Source organism: Neovison vison, chromosome 6 (assembly GCF_020171115.1).
Source record: "Neovison vison isolate M4711 chromosome 6, ASM_NN_V1, whole genome shotgun sequence".
NCBI lineage: Eukaryota > Metazoa > Chordata > Mammalia > Carnivora > Mustelidae > Neogale > Neogale vison.
Window position 1 is genome coordinate 131033953 of NC_058096.1, and position 17610 is coordinate 131051562.

At 40.6% G+C, this 17610-nt stretch overlaps 1 long non-coding RNA gene across 1 annotated transcript in view; it reads left to right on the forward strand.

Moving 5' to 3' along the window:
* LOC122908940 overlaps window positions 1–17610 on the forward strand; it is a 31656-nt gene that overhangs the window by 7255 nt on the left and 6791 nt on the right. The window contains exon 3 of the long non-coding RNA XR_006385041.1: window positions 9562–9654. This is a non-coding gene — a long non-coding RNA (uncharacterized LOC122908940). The remainder of the gene's footprint in view (window positions 1–9561; window positions 9655–17610) is intronic.

The following is a 17610-nucleotide window of genomic DNA, read 5'->3' on the forward strand; positions in this document are numbered from 1 at the left end:
TAAGTCTAAACAGAAGTCACAGAACTGAAAAGTACAACTGAACAGAATTGGACAGTGTATTTACACTGGAGGGGGTTCAAGAACAGAGTAGATGAAGCAGAAGAATGGATCAGCAAATAGGAAAACAGAGCAGTATAACTCACACTAAACAGAGCAGCAAAAAGAAAAAAGGATTTTTAAATTTTTTAAAAGATTTCTTTATTTTTGAGAGAGAGTGAGCATGAGTGCGGTGGGGAGGAACAGAGGGAGAGGGAGAGAATGTTCTCAGCAAATTGCACTGAGCATAGTCTCGTGACCCTGAGGTTATGACCTGAGCCAAAACCAAGACTGGACACTGTGACACCAAGGTGCCTTGAGAAAAAAGAATATTTTAAAAAGTGAAATTGAAGGAGGCATCTGGGTGGTTCAGTGGGTTAAAGCCTCTGCCTTCAGCTCAGGTCATGATCCCAGGGTCCTAGAATCAAGCCCCGTATTGGGCTTTCTGCTCGGCAGGGATCCTGCTTCCTCCTCTCTCTTCCTGCCTCTCTGCCTACTTGTAATCTCTGTCTGTCAAATAAATAAATAAAATCTTAAAAAAAAAAAAAAAGTGAAATTGAAGATAGTTTAAGGGATCTGTGGAACAAAATCAGGGAAAATAACAGGGGTTCCAGAAGGAAAAGAGAGAGAAAAGGGGGCAGACAACTAAAGAAATAATGTCTGAAAACTTCCCTAACTTAGGGAAACAAACAGACAACCAGGTCCAAGAAGATCAGAGAATTCCAAATAAGATGAACCCAAAGACAGCCACATTATAATTAAAAATAAGACACATTAGTGTACCTAGGTGGCTCAATCAGTTGTGACTGCCTTCAGTTCAAGTCATGATCTCAGGGTCCTAGAATCAAGCCCCTCATCAGGCTTCCTGTTTAGCAGGGAGTCTGCTTCTCTCTCTCTCTTTCCCTCTGCCCCTCCCCACTGCTTGTTCTCTCTCTCTCAAATGAAAGAAAGTTTTAAAAGACATAAAATGTCAAAAATTAAAGATAGAGAATCTTAAAAGCAGCAAGAGAAAAACAATTTTTTGCATACAAAGAAAACCCTATAAAGTATAAGCAGAAATTTTGCAAGCCAGAAGAAAGTGGCATGACAGAGTACTAAAAGGAAAAACTGTACAACCCAGAATATTCTCCCCAGCAAGTTTGTAATTTAGACTACAAGGAGGTACAAAGAATTTTACAGAAAAACAAAAACTATGGGGCACCTGGGTGGCTCAATCAGTTAAGGGTTGGACTCTTTTTTTTTTTTTTTTTTTTTAAAGATTTTGTTTATTTGACAGACAGAGATCACAAGTAGACAGAGAGGCAGGCAGAGAGAGAGAGAGGGAAGCAGGGCCCCCGCTGAGCAGAGAGCCCCATGTGGGACTCGATCCCAGGACCCCGGGATCATGACCCGAGCCGAAGGCAGCGGCTTAACCCACTGAGCCACCCAGGCGCCCCAAGGGTTGGACTCTTGATTCCGGTTCAGGTCATGATCTTAGGGTCATGAGATTTGAGTAAGCCCTGCTTTGGGCTCCATGCTTAGTGCCGAGTCTGCTTGAGATTCTCACTCTCCCTCTGCTCCCCACTTCTAAAATAAATAAATAAATAAAATATTTTAAAAAAATGAAACAAAGTTAAAAATTAAAGGATTCATCACTACTAAATCAGCCTTACAAGAAATATTAAGTGGATTTCTTTAAGCTGAAAAGAAATGCCACTATTTAATAACAGGAAAACATATAAAGACAAAACTTTCACTGCAAAGGTAAATAGTAAAGATAGTGGATTAATCACTTATAAAGTTATTAATATGGTTAAAAGGCAAAATTAAATCAACTAAAATTATAATAATTAGTTAAAGGATATATTTAAAAAGCTGTAAAAAGTGACATCAAAACAAAATTTAGGGGCGCCTGGGTGGCTCAGTGGGTTAAGCCGCTGCCTTCGGCTCGGGTCATGATCTCAGGGCCCTGGGATCGAGTCCCGCATCGGGCTCTCTGCTCAGCAGGGATCCTGCTTCCTCCTCTCTCTCTCTCTGCCTGCCTCTCTGCCTACTTGTGATCTTTCTCTGTCAAATAAATAAATAAAATAAAAATTAAAAAAAAAAAAACAAAACAAAATTTAGGGGGACTAAAAATGTAGAGTTTTGGGGTGTGTTCAAATATTTTACCATACCTTAAAATAAGACCATTATATACATAGGATGATATATGTGAACCCCATGGTAACCATGAAGCAGAAACGTATTGTAGATACACAAAAGAAAATGAGAAAGGAATCTAAACAAGAACACTAAGGAAAGTTGTCAAACCACAAAGAGAAAGAGAAAAAGGAAAAGAAAGGAATGGCGAGAAACTACAAAAATAGCCAGAAAACATTTAATAAAATAACAGTAGTAGATACCTAACAATAATTACTTAAACAGTTGGTGGGAAGATGGCAGAGTAGGAGGACACTAAGCACACATCATCCCACACACATGTCTAGATAACAGCCACATTAGTATACCCAGTCTAGAAAATGACCCAAAGACTGGCAGAACAGGGGCACCTGGGTGGCTCAGTGGGTTAAAGCCTCTGCCTTCAGCTCAGGTCATGATCCCAGGGTCCTGGGATCAAGCCCTGCATTGGGCTATTGCTCAGCAGGGAGTCTGCTTCCCCCTCTCTCTCTGCCTGCCTCTCTGCCTGCCTCTCTGCTTACTTGTGATCTGTCAAATAAATAAATAAAATCTTTAAAAAAAAAAAAAAAAAAAAGACTGGCAGAACAGACTTCCCACAGCTAATCATAGAAATGAGGCCATATCAAAAACTGTAGGACAGGTCAGGAACCCAAATCCCAGCAAAAATAACCACAAACAGAGAGACAGACAGTACAAGCACAGAGCAGGGAGAGAACACCCTACACCAGGCAGCTCAGGCACAGAGGACCTGAACTGAGAAGTCCCCATAATATTTGTGTTTGAAAACCAGTCAGACTTAAGTTTTTTGTTTTTTTGTTGTTGTTATTGTTTTGTTTTGTTTTTTTACAACCAGTAGGACTTAACTCTGGGTACTTTAAAATCAGTGAACTTGCTTCTGGCAGAGCCAGTAAGCAATAGGAAACTGAGCCCCCGCCCCACACACACACTTTAAAGAAACTGCATAACAAACAACAATGCACCAAGATACAGGATAGAAGCAGCAGTTTGAAAAACACCTGGCTTATTCACAAAAGAGATTTATTTACTTATCTCAGAACTGGTGCTGGGGGCAGGGGCAGGGATCTTTAGGAGACTTCACTATGAACAAAAGAGGTGGTGACACTTCTCTGCCCTACATCCTCCCCAAGCCTAGATAGCTGGGCATCTGTAGGAACCAGGATGAACACTCTCCACCTGCCATGCTAACACCCTGCAACCTGCCCCTGCATTCTCCTGCAGATCTGCCCCATCCCACCCCCACCCCCACCCCAACTAGGCAGGAGTCCCTCCAACGTGGCTCCTGATGTGTCTCATCCTTCAAGCAGTTCTGGAGAGGACCAGCAACATTCCAAGGTGACTCCATTTTACCATTTTGACTGCGGCCTCAACAGCTGAACCTTCTGCCACAAAAATAAGTCTCAATAAATGCAAAAAGACTGAAATCATATCATGCATCTTTTCAGACCATGAAAGTCTGAAACTAGAAATCAACCACAAGAAAAAATCTGGAAGAACATAAATAAGTCGAGGTGAAATAACCTGCTACTAAACAATGAATGGGCCAGCCAAGAAATCAAAGAGGAAATTAAAAAATACAAGGAGACAAATGAAAATGAAAACACAGCTGTCCAAGATTAGGGCAGCATAGGCCTAACTCAAAAAGCCAGACAAATCTCAAACAACCTAACCTACACCTAAACGAGCTGGAAAAAGAACAAACAAAGCCCAAAGCCCAAATCTATTTAAAGATTAAAACATAAATAAATTAGAGACTAACAAACAAAAGAACAGAACAATGAAGCCAAGAGCTAGTTCTTTGAAAAGATCTATAAATTCATAAATCTTTAGCCAGGCTCATCAGAAAAAGGAGAGGACTCAAATAAATAAAATGAGAAACGAAGGAAGAGAAATAACAACCAACACCACAGAAATACAAAGGATTATATGGCAATATGAAAAATTTATATGCCAACAGATTAGACAAACTAAAAGAAATGGATAAATTCTGAGAAATATGCCACTTTCCAAACCTGATTCAGGAAGAAATAGACAGATACTGGCAATGAAATTGAATCACTTATCAAAAAACTCCTAACAAACCAAAGTCCAGAATCAGCTTCACAGGGGAATTCTACCAAGCATTTAAAGAAGGGTTAATACCTTTCTTTCTCAAACTAGTCCAAAAAACAGAAGACGAAAGGGCCTTTCCAAATTCATTCTATGAGCCAGCATTACCCTGATATAAAACCAGATAAAGATACCCACAAAAGGGACGCCTGGGTGGCTCAGTTGGTTGGACGACTGCCTTGGGCTCAGGGCGTGATCCTGGAGTCCCAGGATCGAGTCCCACATCGGGCTCCCAGCTCCATGGGGAGTCTGCTTCGCTCTCTGACCTTCTCCTCGCTCATGCTCTTTCTCACTGTCTCTCTCTCTCAAATAAATAAATAAAATCTTTAAAAAAAAAAAAAAAAGATACCCACAAAAGATGAAATACAAACCAATATCTCTGATGAACACAGATGCAAAAATTCTCAACAAATATTAGCTAACAGAATCCAACAATACATTAAAAAAATCACTCACCACAGTCAAGTGGGTTTTATTCCTGGGATGCAAGCATGGTTTGATAATTGCAAATCAATCAATGTGATACATCACATCAACAAGAGAAAGGATAAAACCATATGATCATTTCAATAGATACATCTCAAATACAGAAAAAGCATCATGATAAAAGCTCTCAACAAAATAGGTTTAGAGGGAACACACTTCAACAAATAAGGCCATATATGAAAAACCCACAGCAAACATCATACTCAATGGTGAAGAACTGAGAGCTTTTCCCCTATGATAAGGAACAAGACAAGGATGTCCACTCTTATAACTTTTATTCAACATAGTACTGGGAGTCCTAGCCACAGCAATCAGAAAATAAGAAGAAACAAAAGGCATCCAAATTGGTAAGGAAGAAGTAGAACTTTTACTATTTGCAGATATAGAAAACCCTGAAAACCTCCACCAAAAAACTAGTAGAAATGGTAAATGAATTCAGTAAGGTCACAGGATAAAAAAAATCAATAATCAGAAATCCATTGCATTTGTATAATTAAAATGAAGTAGAAGAAAGAAAAATTAAGCAAATAATCCCATTTACAATTGCACCAAAAATAAATACTTAGGAATAAACTTTTTTTTTTTTTAAAGATTTTTATTTATTTATTTGACAGACAGGGATCACAAGTAGGCAGAGACACAGGCAGAGAGGAGGAAGCAGGCCCCCCGCCGAGCAGAGAGCCTGATGTGGGGCTCGATCCCAGGACCCTGAGATCATGACCTGAGCCGAAGGCAGAGGATTAACCCACTGAGCCACCCAGGCGCCCCACTTAGGAATAAACTTAACCAAGAAGGTGAAAGACTTGTACACTGAAAACGTAAAACACTGATGAAAGAAATTGAAGTCAACACAAACAAACAGAAAGATATTCCATGCTCATTGATTGGCAGAATTAAGATTGTTAAAATATCTATACTACCCAAAGCAATCTAAAGATTCCATACAATCCCTACCAAAATTCCAGTGGCATATTTCACAGAACTTTTTTTTTAATATTTTGTTTTTATTTATTTATTTGTCAGAGAGAGAGAGGGAGAGAGAGCGAGTGAGCACAGGCAGAGGCAGAGGGAGAAGCAGGCTCCCCGAGGAGCAAGGAGCCTGATGTGGGACTTGATCCCAGGACACCGGGACCATGACCTGAGCCGAAGGCAGCCGCCCAACCAACTGAGCCACCCAGGCGTCCCTATTTCACAGAACTTGAGCAAATAATTCTGCCACTATTATGAAGCCACAAAAGATCCCGAATGGCCAAAACTAAGAACAAAACTGAAGGCATCATGCTCCCCGATTTCAAACTATACTACGAAGCTACAGTAATTAAGAACAGATGGCATTTAAAAAAAGAGCAACATAGATCAATGGAACAAAACAGTCCAGAAATAATCCCTGTATATATGGTCAATTATAACAAAGGAGGCAAGAATATACAAGTTTTGGACCTAACTCCAAAAGCCAGGGAAATAAAATAAAAAATAAACTACTGGGACTATATCAAACTAAAAAGTTTCTGCACAACAAAGGAAACAATCAACAAAACAAAAAAGCAACCTCTTGAATGGGAGAAGATATTTGCAAATTATATGTCCAAGAAGGTGTTACTATTTGAAATATATAAGAACACACACAACTCAATAACAACAACAAATCCACTTTACAAATTGGTATTGGACCTGAGCATTTTTCCAAAAAAGACATACACAGACAATAGACACATGAGAAGATGCTCAATATCACTCATCATCAGGAAAATGCAAATCAAAGCCTTAGAGAGATATAACCTTAACCTGTCAGAATGGCTAAAATGAAAAAGACAAGGAACAATTGTTGGCAAGGATGTGGAAAAAAGGGAATCATTGTACACTGCTGGTGAGAATGTAAACTGATGCACCCACTGTGGAAAACAGTATGGAGGTTCCTCAAAAAATTAAAAGTAGATATGCCATATGATCCACTAATTTCACTACTAAGTATTTACCCAAAGAAAACAAAAACACTAATTGGAAACCCACGGAATGGGAGAAGATATTTGCAAATGACAGTACAGACAAAAGGTTGATATCCAGGATCTATAAAGAACTTCTCAAACTCAACACATATGAAACAGATAATCATGTCAAAAAATGGGCAGAAGACATGAACAGACACTTCTCCAATGAAGACATACAAATGGCTATCGAACACATGAAAAAATGTTCATCAGCACTAGCCATCAGGGAGATACAAATTAAAACCACATTGAGATAGCACCTTACACCAGTTAGAATGACCAAAATTAGCAAGATAGGAAACAATGTGTGTTGGAGAGGATGTGGAGAAAGGGGAACCCTCCTACACTCTCGGTGGGAATGCAAGTTGGTGCAGCCACTTTGGAGAATGGTGCGGAGATTCCTTAAGAAATTAAAAATAGAGATTCCCTATGACCTTGCAATTGCACTACTGGGTATTTACCCCAAAGATACAGATGTAGTGAAAAGAAGGGCCATCTGTACCCCAATGTTTATAGCAGCAATGGCCACAGTCACCAAACTGTGGAAAGAACCAAGATGCTCTTCAACGGACGAATGGATAAGGAAGATGTGGTCCATATACACTATGGAGTATTATGCCTCCATCAGAAAGGATGAATACCCAACTTTTGTATCAACATGGTGAAAGAAATTATGAGATTATGCTGAGTGAAATAAGTCAAGCAGAGAGAGTCAATTATCATATGGTTTCACTTATTTGTGGAGCATAACCAATAGCACGGAGGACATGGGGAGATGGAGAGGAGAAGGGAGTTGAGGGAAATTGGAAGGGGAGGTTAACTATGAGAGACTATGGACTCTGAAAAACAATCTGAGGGGTTTGAAGGGGAGGGGGGGTGGGAGGTTGGGGGAGTCTGGTGGTGGGTATTATGGAGGGCACGTATTGCATGGAACACTAGGTGCGGTGCATAAACAATGAAATCTGTTACACTGAAAAGAAATTAAATTAAAAAAATGTGGAAAAAAACCACTAATTGGAAAAGATATATGCACCCCATGTTCATTGCAGCATTATTTACACGAGCCAAGATATGGAAGCAACTTAAGTGTCTACTGATAGATATATGGATAAAGGTGCAGTAGAGTGGAATAGTACTTGGTCATAAAAAAGAAGGAAATCCTGCCACTTGTGACAATGTGGACCTAGAGGGCATTATGCCAAGTGAAGTAAGTCAGAGAGAGAAAGATAAATACTGTATGATTTCACTTATATGTGGAATCTAAAAATAAAAAAAAACAAATCTCAGATTCATAGATACGGGGGATGGATTGGTGGTTGCCAGAAGGGAGTGCAGTAAGTACAAAGTTCCAGTGATGAAATACGTAAGTCATGGGGATATAATGTACAGCATGGGGAATACAGTCAATAGTATCATATTGACAGATGGTAACTAGACGTTGGTGACCATTCGTGGGTGACAGATGGTAACTAGACATACTATGGTGACCATTTCACAATGTGTACAAATGTCAAATCACTATGTTCTACAACTAATATTATATGACAATTATATCTTAATAAAAAATTAAATAAGTTAATTAAAATGAAGTAAATAATTCAGTTCTTCAGATACATTTCAAGTGCTCAATAGTCACATGTGGCTGGTATTGGACAAGCTGCAGTATTAGAGAACCAGCTTCTCCTCTTCAGTCCACAGTGAGAGAGGTCCCCTTCCCACCCAAATCATACTCTGGGGAAAAGGACTTGGGCATTATTAGAAATGGAGACCAGATGACGAACAGCCAAAGACAACTGTGCACTATGGTAACTAAGGGAAGACAGTAATTTTTTTTTATCTTTTATGTTAGCCGGTGAAGGGGAAAAGTTAAGTCTAGTGGATTTCCTGTATTTAAGGGGAAAAAAAGAAAATAACTCAGCATGACAAGGAACTGCTAGGCATTTCTAGTGCACCAAAGACCTGCTGTAGAACCACTCCTAAAGATCATTTCAGGGGAAATCGGTATTTGTTCAGGGTGGTTAGGGTTTCTGAATGCAAATAAAAGTCTGGCTCTAATATTTCAGAAGAGAAAAATGTAAACTATGATCCAGAGCACCCCTCCAGGTTGGTGGATTCGAATTAATACCTATCTTGTCATGGGAAACGGGAGACAACTCTTACAAAGTACAAAACTATGATCATCCATTTTTCTCTCCCAATTTATCCTCTGTAATATTGTTTACAATGAGGTTTTTGGAGTCAGGGAAAATGGTCTCTAAATGTCTTAGTTATTGCCTTTTATTTAGTTTAGTCCATCATAACTCCTATATCTGTCTCCAAGATCCTAAATGAACTTTCTACTATTAAAGGACGAAGCCATGAATAAGGCTGGAGAGAAGGTGTTCTCCCTTGATACAGATGTTCTGTGCCAGGAAGAGCAAGCTCCCCTTTAAAGTGTATTGAATCAAAAAGATTTCTTATTTATATCTAATTGAAACAACCCAATAACTAGACCATCTGGAATTGAAAGAACTCTCGATTAATCGTAGAGCTGAGACAGAGGACACCTGCAATCGTGGGCAGCTCTGCTGGCCCTTCCTGGGCACCCACGGGGGATCGGGGGATGTCCTTGTTCTCCGGAGGTGTTCGTCCAGCTGACAGGTCACTCAACCCTAACCTCCAACCATTTGTCCTGATTAGGGCCAGATTTTTATCTACCACACAACCTTGAGAAGATTAACTGGTATGTAGATAATAAAAAGGTATTTTCAAAAATTTTTCTTTTTAGAGTCTATTTCCACCCTAGAAAGTGGAGGACAGTATGCAGGATGAGTCTGAAGCAAGTTCAAATGAAGAATCAACAAGTGAAGCAAGATAACAGGTGGGATTTCTGCTCATTTGGGGACACTAATTCCAGCCCCAAGCCTCAATGGGTCAGATTCTGAAAAACTGGCATTGTTGAATATACCTAGAAGTCGGGGAGACCGGCCTGGAGTAGGAACTTGTAATTTTGGAAACTAGCCCACATAGCACTAATTCAGACACAGCCCGTGACGTTACTAATGTAAATTGGTAAAGGTTGCTGTTGGACGTTAATGTCCATTTTGTACCATGTGTATTTGGGCTATTATTTTTTTTTAATCATTAAAAAAACTAATTTATACAAGTACAGTTTAATTCATTCACCAAATACCACTTATTGAGTGCCTGTTATGTCCTACGTCCACTGCTACATTCTGGAAGATCCACAGATGAACAAGACAGACATGATCTCTGTACTCAGAAAATGTAATTCCTGTACAGAGATGCTCAATTAAACAAAATGCTTTCATTTGAGGAGTCCACCAACTCCGGCAGATGGGAAGAAGAGAAGGTGTGAGGAGGACAGGAAAATGTTCTGGGTGGAACCATGTGTGTGAAGGTCTGAGAGAACAGGCTGGCGAATTCTAAAAACTGAGAATTTCCCTATTTTCAAAAAGGATGCAGAGACAGTGGCAGAGATGATCACAGAGGGCCTTGTAATCCAAGAGGAGGCACTGGACTTGTCCTACAAGCAGTGAGGAGCCATGGAAGGGCATTAAACACGGGACTAAAAAGCCTGTACCTGAGTTTTAGAACTATTACTCCATGAAGAAGGGACTGGATTCAGACTATGCTGGAAGTAAGGACAGGAGTTGGGGTCCTGATGCACTGATGCAGGGAAGACAGGTGAGAGGCCTACACAGTGGTGGAGACAGAGTGACCATACATTGTACAGATACTCAAGATACAGAAGCAACAAACAGAATTAAATGAAAGTGGTGTGGTGAAGGACAGGCTAAAAGTCAAGGATGATGCTTGTGGCTCTGGCAAGGCAACTGGCTAGATCCCAAGGTTCTACTTAATAGATTTTATAGTTATTTTACTTAATAGATTTTACTTAATAGATTTTATAGGTTTATTTCTTACTTTAAACCTTTGGCGCAGCGGGGATATATGTGTGTGTGTAAGATGAGGAGGTAGAAGCTCATTCTAAAGATACTTTTCTAGATAGGGTGGGGCCTATACATACCAGCTGACCAGTTTGCTTGATGGATCCAATTCTCCACTCACCCAAGTACACACGTCTTGGTCCCGAGCTATTTGTCATCTACTTGGACTGATTTTTAAGACTGCTTCTGTTGACCTTTTGTTCACAGTGCCTATTTCAGTTATTTTCTATAGCTTTAAGATCTGGTTGAGTAATTCCTTATCCATTTCTTTCACATGTTTTTATAGCATTCTCCCAAATAAGCCATAAAATTATTTTTTTGGGACTTGAGATTGCATTGAGTTTACTTTGGGGACAACTGACACGTCTACGATTTTGATTCATCCTACCAGGAAAGACGCATCTCTCTATTCAAGTATTCCTTTATGTTACTCAGTAGAGGGCCAAACTCCATATAAATCTAGCATAGTTCATATTAAGGTTAACCCTAACTATTTTGTGTTTCTTTTTGTCATGGCAGATAATCTTTTTTCTATTATATTTCCCATACAGTGTATGTAAAAAAGCTTTTTTTAAAAGCTTTGGTTTTGCTAATTTTTTTTTAAACTTATTTTTTTTAAAGATTTTATTTATTAATTTGACAGAGAGAAATCACAAGTAGATGGAGAGGCAGGCAGAGAGAGAGAGAGGGAAGCAGGCTCCCTGCCGAGCAGAGAGCCCGATGCAGGACTCGATCCCAGGACCCTGAGATCACGACCTGAGCCGAAGGCAGCGGCTCAACCCACTGAGCCACCCAGGCGCCCCTGGTTTTGCTAATTTTAAATTTCCCCTAAGTTGTATTAACTTTTTAAAATTTAGCTTTTAATAAAAAGTGTCTATGTCTGAGTTCAAGAGTGCAAGCACCATTCAAAGCTAGCTATGAAAAAAAAAAGCTACTCATGAAGCACAATGCTTCCTCCTTCCCACCCTCCAATATGCTCACCTCCCAGTCTCATGGGCAACCATTTAAAAACTTTTAATTGATAAACATGGTCATCTGCTTCCAAATAATGCAATTACACTACTTCTTATCTCCCAGGTTTTTTTGAAAAACTTTCACACCTTCAGAAAGGTTATATGACCAGTATAATGAATACCCATATACCCTCACCTAGATTCCCATTTGCATTCCTCTCTCTCTGCTATTTGAGTTAGTTGCAGACATCGTGGCACTTATCCAGAACACATTGATTACATTTGGGAAATGTGACCTTGACAAAACACTACTTTTCATCTATAGTCTGTTATATTGTTACCCCTTGCTTTATTTATTTATTTTACCTTTTGCCATCATCTTTTGATTTCTTTTGTCTTCTCTCCCCACCAAACATACACCAGTCTCTCACACACATCCTTGTTCTTTTATTCTCCCTACATAATCATATTGGCATTGTCATTAGGGAAGTACCAGTTAGAACCTCACAGCACCACGTGACCCCACGGAGATTATTCTGCCCTTTGACTCTTCGAGAAACCCCTCCCTCAGGCATGTCAGTCTCTTTTCCTCTCAGGATGCTGAGCCCAGAGACTATCAGCTTCATCTTCTACAAGAGTTTGTTCCCAGAGTCTCTTGAACTGCTCTGGTCTGGACTGGTCATGCTCCAAGTCAGCTGCTAGCTCTTGTCTTGATTTAGCATCTCTTCACCACCTTTTGAAGAATCCCTCCTTCCTTTCTTGGTTACCCCACTCAGGGGGAGAACATCATCATTCAAGAGGTTCTTGTAACACATTCGTGGGAAGTAAATCTGAGACCTGAGACAAGTAAATCTTGAAAAATGTTTCAAGTCTAAATATTGTCCCCTCACTTATCTGGGAGTTTGGCTGACTCTAGAATCCTAGGCTGGGAAATTATTTTTCCCTTAGACTTTTGAAGGCATCACCCCTTTGTCTTTTAACATTCAGTGTTGAGCAATCCAGTGCTATTCTGATTTTTGCTCCTTTCTAAGAAATGTTCTCTTCTTCTCCTGCCACACCCTGGAAATTTATAAGAACTTCTTGGTTCTGTATTGTAAAATTTCACAATGATGTGCGTCTGTAAGGGTTTATTTTCATGTGTTGGACTGGGTACTCAGTGGCATACTCCTCCTTTCTGGGAATGCTTTGGAATTTCTTATTTTGTTCCCCACCCATCTTAACTCAAGCTGCTGTAACAAAATACCATAAACTGGTTGGCTCAATTTTCACAGTTTTGAAAGCTTGAAGTCCCAGATCAAGGCACCAGCAGATTGGGCAGCTAGGGAGGGCCCTGTTTCTGGTTTCACAGTGCTGTTTCCTCACAGTGCTGCCGTGTTTTCACATGGCAGAAAGATCTTGAGAGAGCTCTCTGGGGTCCCTTTACAAGGGCACCCTCACGACCTTATCACTTCCCAAGTACCTCGGGGTTTAGGATTTCATAGGAATTGGGGAGGAGAGACACAAATCCATAACATCTCCCTTTCAAAACTCTCTCTTTCTGGATCCACCTCTTTTTTTGGAAAATGGGCCTCCTATTAACCCCTTAATGGGTTAAGGCAGATGCTTAACCATCTGAGTCACCCAGGTGCCCCTTAACACATACTTTCAATAAGCCCCAACAAACCTAGAAACACACACTCGGTCCCTGGAGCCAGCCAGTTACTTAGGAGACATTCCTTTGTCTCCTGTTTTTCCATCTCTTTCTGTTTATTCTGCTTAAGGGAATTTCTTCAATGTTATCTCTCAGTGTCTTTCATTGTTTCTCATTTCTGCTGTTCGGTGTTTTTTTTATAAGACCAGATTCTAATTCTCTGGAAAAAAAAAATGTTTTTTTAAGTGGCATCCTGTTGTTTTGTGCATGCAGTGTTTATCTCTAAAGGTATTAAATATGATACCTTTCTTTTCCAATGTTCTCTTCTTCCTTTATTGTTTTCTACAAATAAACCTTTTCCTTCCTGTTTTGGCCTTGTTCACGCTGAAAATCCCGACTGGAGGTATACACTTGTTGGTATCCAAGCTTAGGTTTGACTTCAAAGGTTTTCCATCAGGCTAAGCTGCTTTAGGAATGTCCTGGGTATATGAAGGGTGGGGTATCCTTCAACTCTGTAGCGACTGATAACGTTTCCTGCTCTAAACTCAGGACGTGCATAAATATTCTGAATTCCTCTTGATCACTCAGGGCTGACAAGACAGTGTCTGGCCAACTCTCACATTTAAAGCCAGGAAACATGCTCCATTTCCTCTCTTGGAATGCTGGGAAACTGGACAGATGTACACGGAGGACTGTTCTGAGTCCTGTAAAATATTCAAGGGTGACAGTGGGGTTGGAGCTTAAGTTCTAGTTGAAGTAACTTCAGTGCATTTACACACAACTAAATATTTGCAGAATTACTTCCATATGACCTTTCTTTTTGAAGACAAATGACTCATTCCCTCACGGACTCAAGTCATATTTTCATAAACTTTTCCATGAAATAGAGAAATTGAGGGCATGGGATTCCTCTTTTCCTGCCCACAGATACTGCCATTTGGCAAGGGCCAGGGAATGAGCCACATGTTCCTCGCAGACATTTGATTGTACATATACTGCCACTGACTTTAACCAAAAACTCTTTATATATACTAACCACATAACCTTGTTAAATAAACCATATACCTTTTCCATGTTAAAAGATGTAAGCATAAACATTGATTCTTATTTATATATGTAACTGAGACTTTCCATGAACAGTTCTGGAACCTTTCTTTTCTCTTACAAAGTCATTTTCCTAAATGGGTGGACTTTGTAAAAATGGTGAACATGTACACGTTTTTGGTAAGCTTGGTGGAAAAATAAACTTTCAAACTGGCTACCCTACTTCCTGTATTCATGGGCCCTGGAACCTGTAGTAAACTGCTCTTGCCTTTTACTCTTTTCAGTCTGGAAGTTAGGGGATGGCCAACAACCCAGATGTCAAGTTTTTTGCTCTAAATGCTAAGTAACATATTAAAGATATGTAGTAAAAAAGAAAAAAAAATAGCAATAGGAAAGCATTGATGACCAGGAGAGATTCCACAGCAGAGAAGAGTATTTCATGATAAGCCCAATTTGTGGCAAACAATATTGTACATAATTTTTTTTTTAAAAGACTTTATTCATGGGCGCCTGGGTGGCTCAGTGGGTTAAGCCGCTGCCTTCGGCTCAGGTCATGATCTCAGGGTTCTGGGATCGAGTCCCGCATCGGGCTCTCTGCTCAGCGGGGAGCCTGCTTCCTCCTCTCTCTCTACCTGCCTCTCTGCCTACTTGTAATCTCTCTCTGTCAAATAAATAAATAAAATATTAAAAAAAAAAAAGACTTTATTCATTTGACAGACAGAGATCACAAGTGGGCAGAGAGGTAGGCAGATAGAGAGGAAGGGAATCCGACTCGCCGCTGAGCAGAGAGCCTGATGCAGGGCTCAATCCCAGGACCCTGAAATCATGACCTGAGCCGAAGGCAGAGGCTTTAACCCACTGAGCCACCCGGGTGCCCCTATCGTACATGATTCTTAGAAGCTATCTTCCTCTGGGCTTTTTAACTGGAATTAGAGTGGGACTGAGTTCTCTAATATTTAAAAAAATATGTGCTTTTGTACACTTTTGCCTAGAGGGCTTACATTATCTTTCATCAGATTCCTAGCAGTGAAATATTTCCTGACTGACCAACTCAGACATTTTATAGAAGAAATTGATGCCCAAGGTCAAAGACCTAAGCAGGGTAGATTCTGCCTGCCACGCCAGCGACTTCCCTGACGCCATCCAGGAGGCTGGCGCCCTATCAGGGGTTTGTTAGTGACAAAACTGCAGGCTAAGGGAGGCATTAATGACCTCACTTAAAGATGAGAGGTCACACAGTGAGGGCAGGACTGCAGCCTGCATGGCCCCAACTCACTCCAGGACAACTGGTAGCCTCTCTCTTGCTCTCATTTCAACGGACTGGGTGACACAAAACCAAGACACAGACAGTTCAACTTCAAGTCCACACAACCTCTTGGGGTTGAAGTGAATGAGTATGGACTACTTAGAATCGACATCTAGACCCCTGGGCATCAGCGGTGATTCTGATATAATGTGGAGAACTCAAAACTTTACACATGCTTTTTTGTTGTTGTTGTTGTTTTTCAATTTTATTTATTTATTGACAGACAGAGATCACAAACAGGCAGAGCAGCAGGCAGAGAGAGAAAGGGAGGCAGGCAGGCTCCCTGCTGAGCAGAGAGCCCGATGCGGGGCTCGATCCCAGGACCCTGGGATCACGACCTGAGCCAAAGGCAGAGGCTTTAACCCACTGAGCCACCCAGGCACCCCTTGGATTTTTTTTTTTTTAAAGATTTTATTTATTCATTTGAGATGGAGACAGAGAGAACACAAGAACTGGGAGAGGCAGAGGGAGCAGGAGAAGCAGACTCCCGGCTGAGCTGGGAGCCCAACATGGGGCTCAATCCCAGAATCTGGAGATCATGACCTGAGCCAAAGGCAGATGCTTAACCATCTGAATCACCCAGGTGCCCCTTAACACATACTTTCAATAAGCCCCAACAAACCTAGAAACACACACTCGGTCCCTGGAGCCAGCCAGTTACTCAGTTCTAACTCAGTGTCCGTTTCAAGTTTTGGTGTGTGTTGCTGATCTGCAGAGCCGTCACTCCATGCCCTGTGATCTGGACTTTTGCAGGCTAAGGTTTTAGCTTTGGTGCTGCTTTTGGGAAGGGAAGCTGGAGACTGCTTGTTGCTGTCCCTCAGCTCTGCTAGAAATCCACTTCCCAAGGAGTTCTGTATTTTCTAGCTTTTTCTTTTTCTTTTTTTTTTTTTTTTTAATATTTTAAAGTAACCTCTATACCCAAAGTGAGACTCAAGCTTACAACCCCAAGATCAAGAGTTGCACACTCTACTGACTGAGCCAGCCAGCTGCCCCTCTAGTTTTTTCTAATCAACTAACTTCAAACTCTGAATTCTACATTTCATTTGAAGACAACGGGCCTGACTCAGCTATGTAAATGGTCTGTGCTTCAGTCCGCAGATGGAACTTTTCATTGAACTCAGTTGTCAGGCATTCTTCTCAATTCAGAAGCAAATTCAAGTCACTTTCTCGGATTTGCCTCTTGGACCTCAGCTGCCTGCGCAAAAGCAGCAGCTCAGGGAGAAAGATGTTTTCGTTGTAGGAAACAGGTGGATCTGCTGACTAAGACTGCAGCATCTCTGATGTTGGACTCAAGATAGTTCCTTTTTAGTTAGGGATTACATAGCAATATGATTACTTCTAAAAATGACTAAAACATTACAAATTGTTTAATGTAGACCTTAAAGTCCTTGAAATTTGTTTTATCCTATTCCTGATCGTAAACATAGGGAGAAAAATTGCTATTGACAATTGCTGACTTCAAGGCTCAGGATTATTACCGCCATTGTTTGGCCGGAGGTTCTCAGAGTCCTCACAGCAGCTCTGCAAAGGACGGACTGACAATGATCAACCTGACCGTGTAGACAAGGAAACAAGCTGGAAGGAGTCTTCACATTCCTTGCTCACACTTCCTCTGGTCACTCGAAGGGAAGCGGTGGTTATTGTTTTTGAAGTAGTTTCTGCTCCCCACATGGGGCTTAAACTCAGGACTTGGAGATCAAGAGTCACATGCTCTGTTCAGTGAGCCAGGTGCCCCAGAAGTGTAGCTTACCCTACAGGACACCATGAGGTCCTGAAAATTCAAGCAGACCATTAAATTTCTAGTCAACAGGTTGCCAGAATAGACTAAACTTATCTGTAACATTTTTTTCCTTTATCAAGCTACTCTTTCTAAAAACCTAGCTAAGCTTAGGTATTTAGAGACATTCCATCCTATAATGGAATTTAAGATAAG